Raw genomic sequence first — 10,537 nt, 5'->3', positions numbered from 1 at the left:
ATATGCACTTGAAAGCATCCAAACTATTGGTCAAATATTACGGTTTTTGTCTTTTAGATAATTTTTTTCATCTGCCTAGCAGGTTATATGATGCACAGCTCTGTGTATTATGGGGATTGACATGCTTCATTATTTTCAAACTGCCCCATGGCATCTCTACTTGGATACTCCAAAGCTATCCATCACATCCAAAACCAAAGTCAGGAGCTTTCTTTGAAAGCCTACTTCCAGTTTTCTATTGTATCACATCAAGACACCATACATATAGCTAATCTAACAGAAATCTGAGCATTTTCCCCTGAGATCTCTCTCTCCTTCATCCTCATATTCAATCCACAATGAAGTTCTACTGATATAAGCGCCTTCTTCCCAGCCTAAGCTTGAAATCCTTTCAATACTTTCCCACTACTATTAAGTCTGGTCTGGATTTTGCAAGGTTTCAACACTGCCTATTGCTGAAGTTTCATCTTTCCTCACTCTGTTTAAGACCATCTATTCCACATGGCTTCCTTTCAGCCCTTCCAATATACCACGCTACTTCCCTCCACAGTCTTTCTACACATGCTTTTCACTCTTTTTGAATACTTCTATATTAGGGATGGATCTTGCAATGTCTAGCCATACGTACCAGGGGCCTCCAACTAAGAACTTTATAAAGACAGCATCATTAATTGAGAATGATTAAATTATTTCTTGAAAAGAGAGCTAACTATCAGTTTAATAGGTAGTTAATACAAGCATGAATATAGTATACAGCTGTATATGCCACAGCTACAAAGAGTATATAGTATCTTCCATGCACTAAACTGTTGCCAGTTGTGGTTTTGAGATAATGTAGCTTTATATTTTATACCAAAACTTTTTAATGTGCAATTTGCCATCATATCTGCAAACACATTCAGAACTGGCTTAGCCTGCGTAAAATATCGATAGAAAACTTGTGGGACTGCTGATAGAACACAGTGCCACATCCACAGTTCCTGAGCAGCTGAAGGAGAGTGGAAAAGTAAAGACGCTTCACAACGCTCTAAAACTGTTTCCTTTTGGAATTGGACGCCTTCCAGGACCCTTATGTGTTTTTGTTTTTCTCTTAATCTCCTAATTCTCTAAGAGACCTTATCTTGTCAAAGTGATTTTGCCAACCAAAATACTTTTCCAGGATCTAACTCCTTGGATAGTATAGTTGGAAGGGTTGGGACCCCTTTTCCAAGTGTAACAGCATTTTTTTTCAAAAACAAACAAAAACAAAACACAAACATATAGTGTGATGTTAAGACTGTGATAAAGAAAATATTACTTGACGCAGCATGAAATACACCACTGAGAGCCCAAATCTAAAGGCGGTAAAAATGATGGTGTTGGGCTTCCCTGGTGGCGCAGTGATTGAGAGTCCGCCTGCCGATGCAGGGGACACGAGTTCGTGCCCCGGTCCGGGAGGATCCCGCATGCTGCGAAGTGGCTGGGCTGGTGAGCCATGGCCGCTGAGCCTGCGCGTCCGGAGCCTGTGCTCCGCAACGGGAGAGGCCACAGCAGTGAGAGGCCCATGTACCGCCAAAAAAAAAAAAAAAAAAAAAATGGTATCTTTTTTATCTGTTGGCTTCTCCATAAGAGTCAAGCGAATGATACTGGCCCCTGGCCCTGACAGCCCTGTCACCCCATCTCCCCACTGCCCAGTCTTACTTCCCCTGACATTAAGACCAAGCCAAGCTTCTGCTCTGGTTGGCAAGAGATTCTTGGTAACAACATCTCACTATGGAAAAGACTCTTCCCTGCTATTACTAAGGGAAATATCTCTGCCCATCCTGGTGCTGTCCCTCACAACATTCATCCATTCATCAGATTCTGGCCCATGCCATCTGCCTTCCATGTGCACATTCTGCACTGGGAAAACTTGATTGCAAAGAATACTTGGTCTCTCCATGGGCAGTTGCTCTAAACTGACTCAATGCCAAGGTCTCAGGGACTATGCTTTTAAGTCATGATTTCAGCAGAGATTTCTGCAATGACAGCAGTTTAAAAGTTGAGTTTTCATTTAATATGCCCCTTCAAATTCTGGCTGAGATTCCATAACCTGGGAAATGTCCCTCTTTCTACCGATTTCTGGGCTCAGTAGCTCTGAGTGACACAATCTATGAGAGAATTCTACATTAAATCCTGCCTTTTGGATAGGATTATAGCTTCCTGGTTATTTATCCTGAATAAGCAATTTTCCAGAATCATAAACTTTATATTTCTTTCTAACATATTTTAACCACAATTCCTTTTCTACTTTTTATTCCCCAACTATAATAACCTAGTTTTGATTTTTAGTGTGTGTTTTAACCATTCATGCCCAGATATGAATACTACCATACATAAGTCACTGAAATAAATGGATTTATGATATTCAAGAGTCCACCACTTACCCTGAAGCTGTGCTCCCACTTATGGCTGTGGGAATTCATAACACAGCAGTGGTGAATGTCCCTGTCGCCTCAGTTGCACAGATGGCTAATTAATCGGGAATATCTGGGTGAAAAGATTGTTTTGTGCTGTCTGTGAATGTTTACACTATCCCAGCTCCACTTCTTAGCATGAATTTCTAAAACCCAGTATCCTCTTCTTGTGTGAGACGCGAAATCTGATATGGTGGTGATAAAGAATGCAGTGGAAAAAACATTCTTCATGTTAGCTCTCCCCCTAAAGCCATTTATTCACATTAAAGTTTAAGATGTGTAATGCCATGTTAAAAGGAACAAAGCCTTTTTCCGCCATAGGATTATGAGGATAGCATAAAAAATTTATTGCTGTTTAACTGTAATTAGCATTAGCAAATGATCCCCCTTGTCTTTTCTTCTAAGCTTCTCAAAAGAAAACTGTTTGTGATTGGGCTCTGTGCCAATATGAAGGGATAACTCCCTTAAAAAAGAAATTAAGTCTTTTTAACAGAAAGTCAGGAAGATTCTTAATAATAACCCAAGGAGTATCTCTGATAAATCTTGTCCCAGAAACTAACAGCCCATTTTACCTTTGTAGTCATGACTGAGACTTGCAACCGAGAACTATTAGCCCAAGTCTCCGAATATCTGTAAGAGGATCTTAAGAGGATAGCCAAGCTGGAAGCTTGGATCATTCTGCACGAGGTGCTCTGTGAGTTTTCTTGGAATCGCTAATACAGGTCACGGGAAAAACAGACACCAGCACTTCAAGCCTTGTTTAGCTTCAACAGTCACAAAGAACTTTTTGTGTCTAACAGGCTTTGCTCTGAAAATCTTCAACCATTGCTGTGTCAAATCCTGGCTCATGCCATATGCCATGTGCAGCAATTACGTCAGGTAATAAACTCCACGTTCCCTTCCTGTCCCCTCCCTCAGCCCCCATCGGTGATATTGCCCTTAGAGAATGTCTAGGCTCTCCTATTTGCAGAAAGACTCTCTGTTCGGAAAGCAGATGATTCACTTAATTCCAGGAACTTGATATTGCAGCTATATAAACACATCCCGCTGGGCTTCCCCAATAAGCACGGCCCACATTTACCACTTCCTAGTTTTCGCCAAGACAGAGAGGCTAACCGTAAAAAAAGAAAAGACTTATGACTTTATATGAGCAAATAACTAGAAATAATACAATACATATGTGCATATACACATATATATATATTCAGAAATTTATAATAACAGAAGTATTAGCCCTCCCCCTTAAGATGGTAGGAATATAAAATAAAGAAAGAAACTGGGAAAGCCGGTGGGCATGGAGAGCTCATACATGGAGCTGCTGGTCCCAGATGCTGATGCATTCCCAGGACTAGAGGTCCCACCCGCCCTCATCAGGTGTCCTGGGATCCCGCACCGCCCTCTCTGGGCTGAACACCACCTACCAGGCAACTCTCCCTGTGACCACTGCCCGCCTTGCCGCAAACTGCAGTGTGAAGTGCCTTGTGGGTTTTGTGTTCCCTTGAGTTTATTCAGGTGTAAGTATAAAACTGATGACAGTTGGAGAAGGTCAGCATTACATATTCATTTTATTTTAAATAATTAATGATGTTTCCTGTCTCTGCTTACATTAATTGCTCTCAGGTGTTAGAAAATGGCTCAGTGAGTTGCCTTTTAATGTGTTTCTTTAGAAAGACAGTGTGGCTGCTCTTTGGAATACTAAGAGCAGCATGTACTGTGCAGGACTTTCTAACTGGAGGTGAATAAAGGGGAAGTAAACATATGTATTGATGCTCTCTGCCATGTGGAGGAGAAGGCTGCATCTAACCACACCCCCAAGAATGTGAGCCATGACTTTATCCAACCTCAGAACAAGACTCAGGTTTACCCAGATTCTCCTGGTTGGATGTGGCAGTAGAAACCACTTTGATATTTTCGGAGGTAGTGACGCTAATAACGGAGGGAGCATGAAATACAAAGTCATTTTCACGATCAGTCCACAGGGAGATCTTTTCTTTCAAGTACAACCCAAGTATTTTTTCAAAGAATGCAAAGCCTTCCAAAGGAATGGGATGTTACTTTATAAAAATCTGATCATACATATGGAGGAACCAGGTTCTCAGAACAAGGTTGATTCTGCCTCTTTTCAAAATGAACTGCCTCACTTATAGTCATATATAAAAAGGTCTATTCTTTTTTTAAGCATTATTTTTAAGGAGAAGTTGGGCAAACAACATAGCTGATTCTAAGGCACTGCTCCATTTGTACACTCTGCATTGATGCTTCTAGGAAGGATATTTAAAACATATATTTATTTACTTAAAGAAGATCAAGGCACTCACTTTGTAATACTTTTCTGTGATGTGTGCTCCCAGAGTTGGACACTAATCAAATCCAAATGGAATCAACTGAGAGTCAAGCTGAATCTCAGAAGCAGAATAACTGGCTTTAGAGAAGGGCTTTGGGGAAAGTCTTTAGGGAGAAGCAGGCTGTACCTGGGGTGTCATCATCCAATCATTCTATGTACCAATGGCTATGTCTGTCCTTACAGTCTGAGATCCCATTGTGAAGGAAGGACTTAGGGGACATCCATCTTCCTCTTGTCTCTCTTTTCAGTTTGTAGGTTACATACAAGCAAGACCAAAAGCGTTCAAAATAACATTCAAATTTAGGGGCTAGACTTCTTAAGTTTTTAGTAAGACAGCAAGAGTAACCAAAAGAGCTTTGTTCCCAATTTAAATTTTGATTGATTGGAAGACAAGATATTTTCTAACCATTGGGAACCACAACCTAATCATTAACCTAATCATTCTGTTAACTTTACCAAGTAAACATAAAGCACTTTATGTCATACTGACCTACACATGTGCACGAAATATGTGTGCAACATTCGGAGATACAGCGAGGTGCGTGTCTGTGTGCAGACACACACACACACACACACACACACACACAGAGCGAGTCACTACAACAGCTGTTCAGCATTATTTACAATATATCAGCATCACTGCTGACCTAAAGAGCTGAAGAAAATAACAGGCCATATTTTCAGCTTAATAAAACCCTGTAGTAGGGAGCCCTTTATGAACCATTACAAGCATTTGCCGGAAGTACACTTGCTGATTTAACAAACTGGGGTGGACAAATGTGCAACATGCTGTTGTAATGATGTTCAGATGCTTTTCTTAGTATTCGTTGATCTGAGATAATGCACTCTTGCCCAATCATTCTACAGAGCAGCAGCAGAAATAAATAAATAAATAGATGTAATGTGATGCGCTCCCACAATAGCAGAGCTGCTGACTGCCCCTGACAGATGGGGGAAAAAAAAAAAAAAAGTCAATATGATGCCTGAGACAGCCCAGGCTCGGCACTGCAGAATAAATTACATGATTCGCTGAATGCCTGGGCTTCGCTCATACATACAAAAAAATTGGAAAGATAAAAGCTTGCACTGGCTTCAGATGATATTTACTGCTTGATGGATTTACTAGCAGCCCCAGTACAGTCATACTGTATTGAATTATTGGCCTCTATTTAGCTGTGTGTCTGTCGGAGTTTGAGTGTCCATTTAAGCATAAGTGAGCTGGAGACTCGCCAAGCCTCTCGGAGGCTCTTGGTACAGAGGGAGACGTGAGCTAATGGCCACCAGCTCCAAGAACAGAGAGCTGGAGGACACTGGGGGGAGGCAACAAAGCCCAGCTACAAAGTACTTTCTTATCAATATTAATGCCAAAATAAATATTAATGGAGGCTGCCAGGAACATCATTTTTGAATGTGCCTTGTTTTCTTTGTATTTTAACACAAATGGCTGGAAATGACTGTGTGATTTTTCTCTCTCTCTCTTTCACACTTTCTTTCTTGCTCTGAATCTAAGAAGGAATTTGGAAAAGACCATAGCTTTGCTCCTACCCGTTGTCACAGCAGCAGGGTTTCTATAAGGCAAAGGAGGCAAATGAAATGCCAGCTTTAAGAGGTATACAGCTTCCAATAAAATATATGATTAGAATAGTAATGTACAGTACCACAGCTATTGTTCTGGGTGCTTTATTGCACTGTGCTAGGGCAGTTCAACTGAGAAGCAGCATTTCATGTACAAACAGCCCGATGGGAAAGTCACATTGTTATTCTCAGCTTCAAAAAAGAAGGTGGTGTGTGGGGACAAAGGGTATATGGGGACTCTCTGTACTTCCTGCTCAATTTTGCTGTGGACCTAAAACTGCTCTAAAAATAAAGTTTATTAATTAAATGAACACACACACACACACACACACACACACACACACACACACAAAGAAGGCACAGGTGTGGTGGGCCAGTGGGGAAACAAAGAGAGCTAAGTGCCTAAGGCATTGCATTGAGCTACCCAGAGTCTAAAATGTGAGTGAACTGAAACTGTGCACCACGTGTGCACAAGGGGGAAGAGAGGGTAACTGGGGGAGATGGAACAGTTATGAGAAGGTCTGGGTCTGGTGCTTATTCCCAGGTAACTCGCTATTTATGGGAATGAGCAGGGGAGGGTTATGGTGCAGGTCTCCTGACTGAGATCCACGGCGAGAGTCATCTGTGCAAGGGAACTGCTTCCACGAGCAGCAACCAAACACTCCGGGAAGTTGCACGTGGAGCATGCCAGACAACTAAGTGCACAAGGCCAGCTTCAAGAGGATCTTCCTGCTCTGGCAGGAGCACACACAGCGTCCAGGAAACAGGCTGCAGGTGAACCATCCCTGCGTTAACTCACCATGGAACCAACCCTGAGAAAATCGCTTAATTTCTTTTAGCCTCTACTTCCTAGCCTGTAAAACAGCGGAAGACATCGTACTAATAACAACTTACTACTTCACAAGGTATTTAGTGGACTAGGTGGGGCAAGAATGATGAAAAGGGGGGCATTGTTACAGCCATGCACACTCGGTGCTTTCACACCCACTCATTAACTCTCTTCATGACACAGTGATGTGGGTCCCGCTAGACCCATTTTAGAGAGAAGAAAAGTGAGACACTGCGGCTTAGCCCACGTCACACAGCTGCAGCCCAGAAATGCTGACCCTGGACCCCACGCTTCCCCTCTGGTACATTTTCTGGGCTATAAAACGTGAATGACAGACATCATCCCCCTCTTTGGGCATCAGGATTAGGCTGTGGCTCTGTGGATCTGGATGTGCACCACAGGTCTGAACTGGATGGCTGCGGAGACTCCCATCAGGTCCCCAAAGTCGCCAGCCCCTCACTCCAGAGAGAGACCCACTTCTGTGAGGGAGTCCCAGGCCCAGCAGTGTTTAGATATACCAGTTGGGGGATCCCGAGCTAGCCTGGGGGTCCCAATGTCTGGGAGGAGATCCCTCAGCTGGCTCTGGGGCAAAGCAGGCTACACAGGCTGAAGGGGTGGGGAATGCCAGGAAGGGTCCTGCCCATTTTCTGCTGGTGCTGCCCCAACTCTGCACATGGCTCACAGCAAATATCATCACCATCTATTTCAATCCAACCAGTTCTGCCATTTAACTCCATTCTGCACATTGCTTTCTAAGAATAAAAGGATTCAAAAGGCAAATGGAACTCATCACTGTTGCTCAGACTTATAATAATGCAAAGTAATTGTTAGTTTCACCTGGCTGCTTGACACACATCAGCTCGCTACTTCACCAGAACAGGGCCACAACTTGGCTGGTATTGTTTCCAGTTGCCACAGATAAGTAAATTGAGGTTCCAAGAGTCCTTGCCCGGGTCACACAACTGGGAAGTCAGAAACTCAGCCCCAAAGGCCAGGTTTCCCCGGTGGGTGGGATGCCCTTCCCAGGGGCACCCCTGAGAAGTCTCTGTTCAGTGATGGTGTGTGATATATTTTGATCAATTTCTGTGAAATATTATTTATTTTTCTAATAATACTTCTAAAGAGGAAGAAAAGAGATGCTGTTACTTGTTGTAACTCATCTATTCTCACAGGGATTTTTCCTAAAGGCCCCACGTGTTGCATATCCAGTCTTGGAATCAAATTAGCTAAAGTTCCAGGCCCAGCCCCACTGAAGGCTACCCTTCAGACTCGGAACGAGTTATTAAGCTTTCCTGTGCCTCACTCTACTCAAGTTCAAGTGACGGGAATAGCAATACTTTAAGTTATTGTTAGACATATTGAAATAATGTATGAAAGCACTTAGCTCACAGGCCCCAGTACCTGATGATGATGATGATAATGATGATGACGATGATGATGATTAACATAACAACAAGCACTATTTACTTTATAGCACTGTAACTATAAGGCCCTGGCCACTTAATGTCATAATATGAGCAGATCAGGACAGAGAGAGTGTTTTATTACTCCTAATAACTACCAAAAATGATATCGTTAGTAACTAGTATAATCTACAAACTATTAATAGGTCAGGCCTGCAAACACACATGGGGCAGCAGTCTCCCTTCAAAGCGATGCTATGTTTCAGAAAGAAGAGCAAGAGGGACTTGGAATTTGGCAGTCTCTGGCATATGCTTGGGGAGGTGATGCTAAGACACCCTTTGTTTCTTGACTGGGGCAATGTAGTTTGTGATCTGTGCCCTTTATTACATGAGGGCGCAACAAGCAGGAGCCTCTCTGCAGGGGAAACACACGGCATTGCCACGACAGGAACCCAACTGTACTATCTGGTGACAACATAATTTCACGTGATGGCAGAAATGGAACTGATGAGGAAAAAGTGGTTTTAAATTTATATACATACATAGTTTTTTGACCAGTCTATACATTTGTGTTTCTAACAACTTAGCATACTAGGGTATATGGCTTCCTAAAAATTAATAAGTTGAACTACTTTAATAAACACTACTAAAGGTAAAGTATTATATATAGTACTTTAATATATTTACATTTAATTATATTACATATAATACCCACATTTTGACTTATCAAAAGTAGCAACAACAAATGCTTTCAGGTTCTTGCACTGCAATCATGCCCTACATATTTTTAATCCGTTAGCTTAGAACCTGCAGTTTTTATCAGTAGTTGTGTGAAAGGTGACTAAGGCTTAGTCCTCAGTATATATGATGGATATCAAATCACCTACACTATCATTTACCAGCAGTCACTTATAGACAGCAGAGCTCAGTTGAAATCTACCAGTAATTAGAGTTAACAGTGGCTGTGTTAACAGGACTCAAGTTAATGGATGTGCTAATTATTCTTCTCTGTGACAGACCCTGACACCTGTTTGTTTTTTAGTTGGGAGGGACAAAGACAGATCACGGAATGTTAGAGCAAGGAGCGCATCCAGTGCAATCCCCTCATTACACACAGGCACAGTTTCAGACTCTAAGATGCGTGAAAAGTGTGGACGTGCAGGACAACTGCTCATGAGAAATACTAAGAATACAGTAAAAGAATAAATAAATAAACTACTATGGTGTGAATATTTAAAATCTGCACACAGAATGAAGAGGAGTTAATGGGGAGAACACAAAGAGTAAGACAAAATGGCTAACCTTAAGATTGAAGTGATTAATAGGAAAGCTCCCTTGGGATCAATCAATACTAAGACCACTATTCTTCAGTATATTTATTAACAACTGAGAAGATGGATGAGGTGAGAAGTCGCTGAATTTGTCGATGACAAAACTGAAAGATTAAGGAAGATAGTGAACTACTGTAGAAAAAAAATCTAGGGAAACCACACACTAAACTAAAATGAACAAGCCCAAAAAAAAGGAAGCGTGGATGCATTAGACTCTCAGAAAAAAAGAAAAGGGTGAGAGAAACTATGCATTATTCAGGAAGAATCTTTTCTGAATATTCAAGAGCAGACTAAATTTGATTAAGGCCTCAGATAATCGCTGTGAATAATTTTGTTAATAAATAAGCACACACCATACTAGTAGACATTCATTCTGTATAAGATGAAAGGAAGCCAACTTCAGCCATGTTGTAACTCTTGTTTTTGGTGCCCTGTCGCCTCCAGTCTTTGAGAACTCTTCCTTAAATTGTCCACCATGTCAGACTTCCCTGCATCCATTATTTAACACCCTCACCCCCCAGGCTGCTAATGTGTGCCGAAATGTGACATCCAGAACCAAATACAGCTAAAAAAATCTCCAGAGAGGTGCCCCCAGATATGCAACATATTTCGAAGAAATA

Source organism: Hyperoodon ampullatus, assembly GCF_949752795.1.
Source record: "Hyperoodon ampullatus genome assembly, chromosome: 4".
Classification (NCBI taxonomy): Eukaryota; Metazoa; Chordata; class Mammalia; order Artiodactyla; family Ziphiidae; genus Hyperoodon; species Hyperoodon ampullatus.
This window is presented reverse-complemented; position numbering follows the sequence as displayed.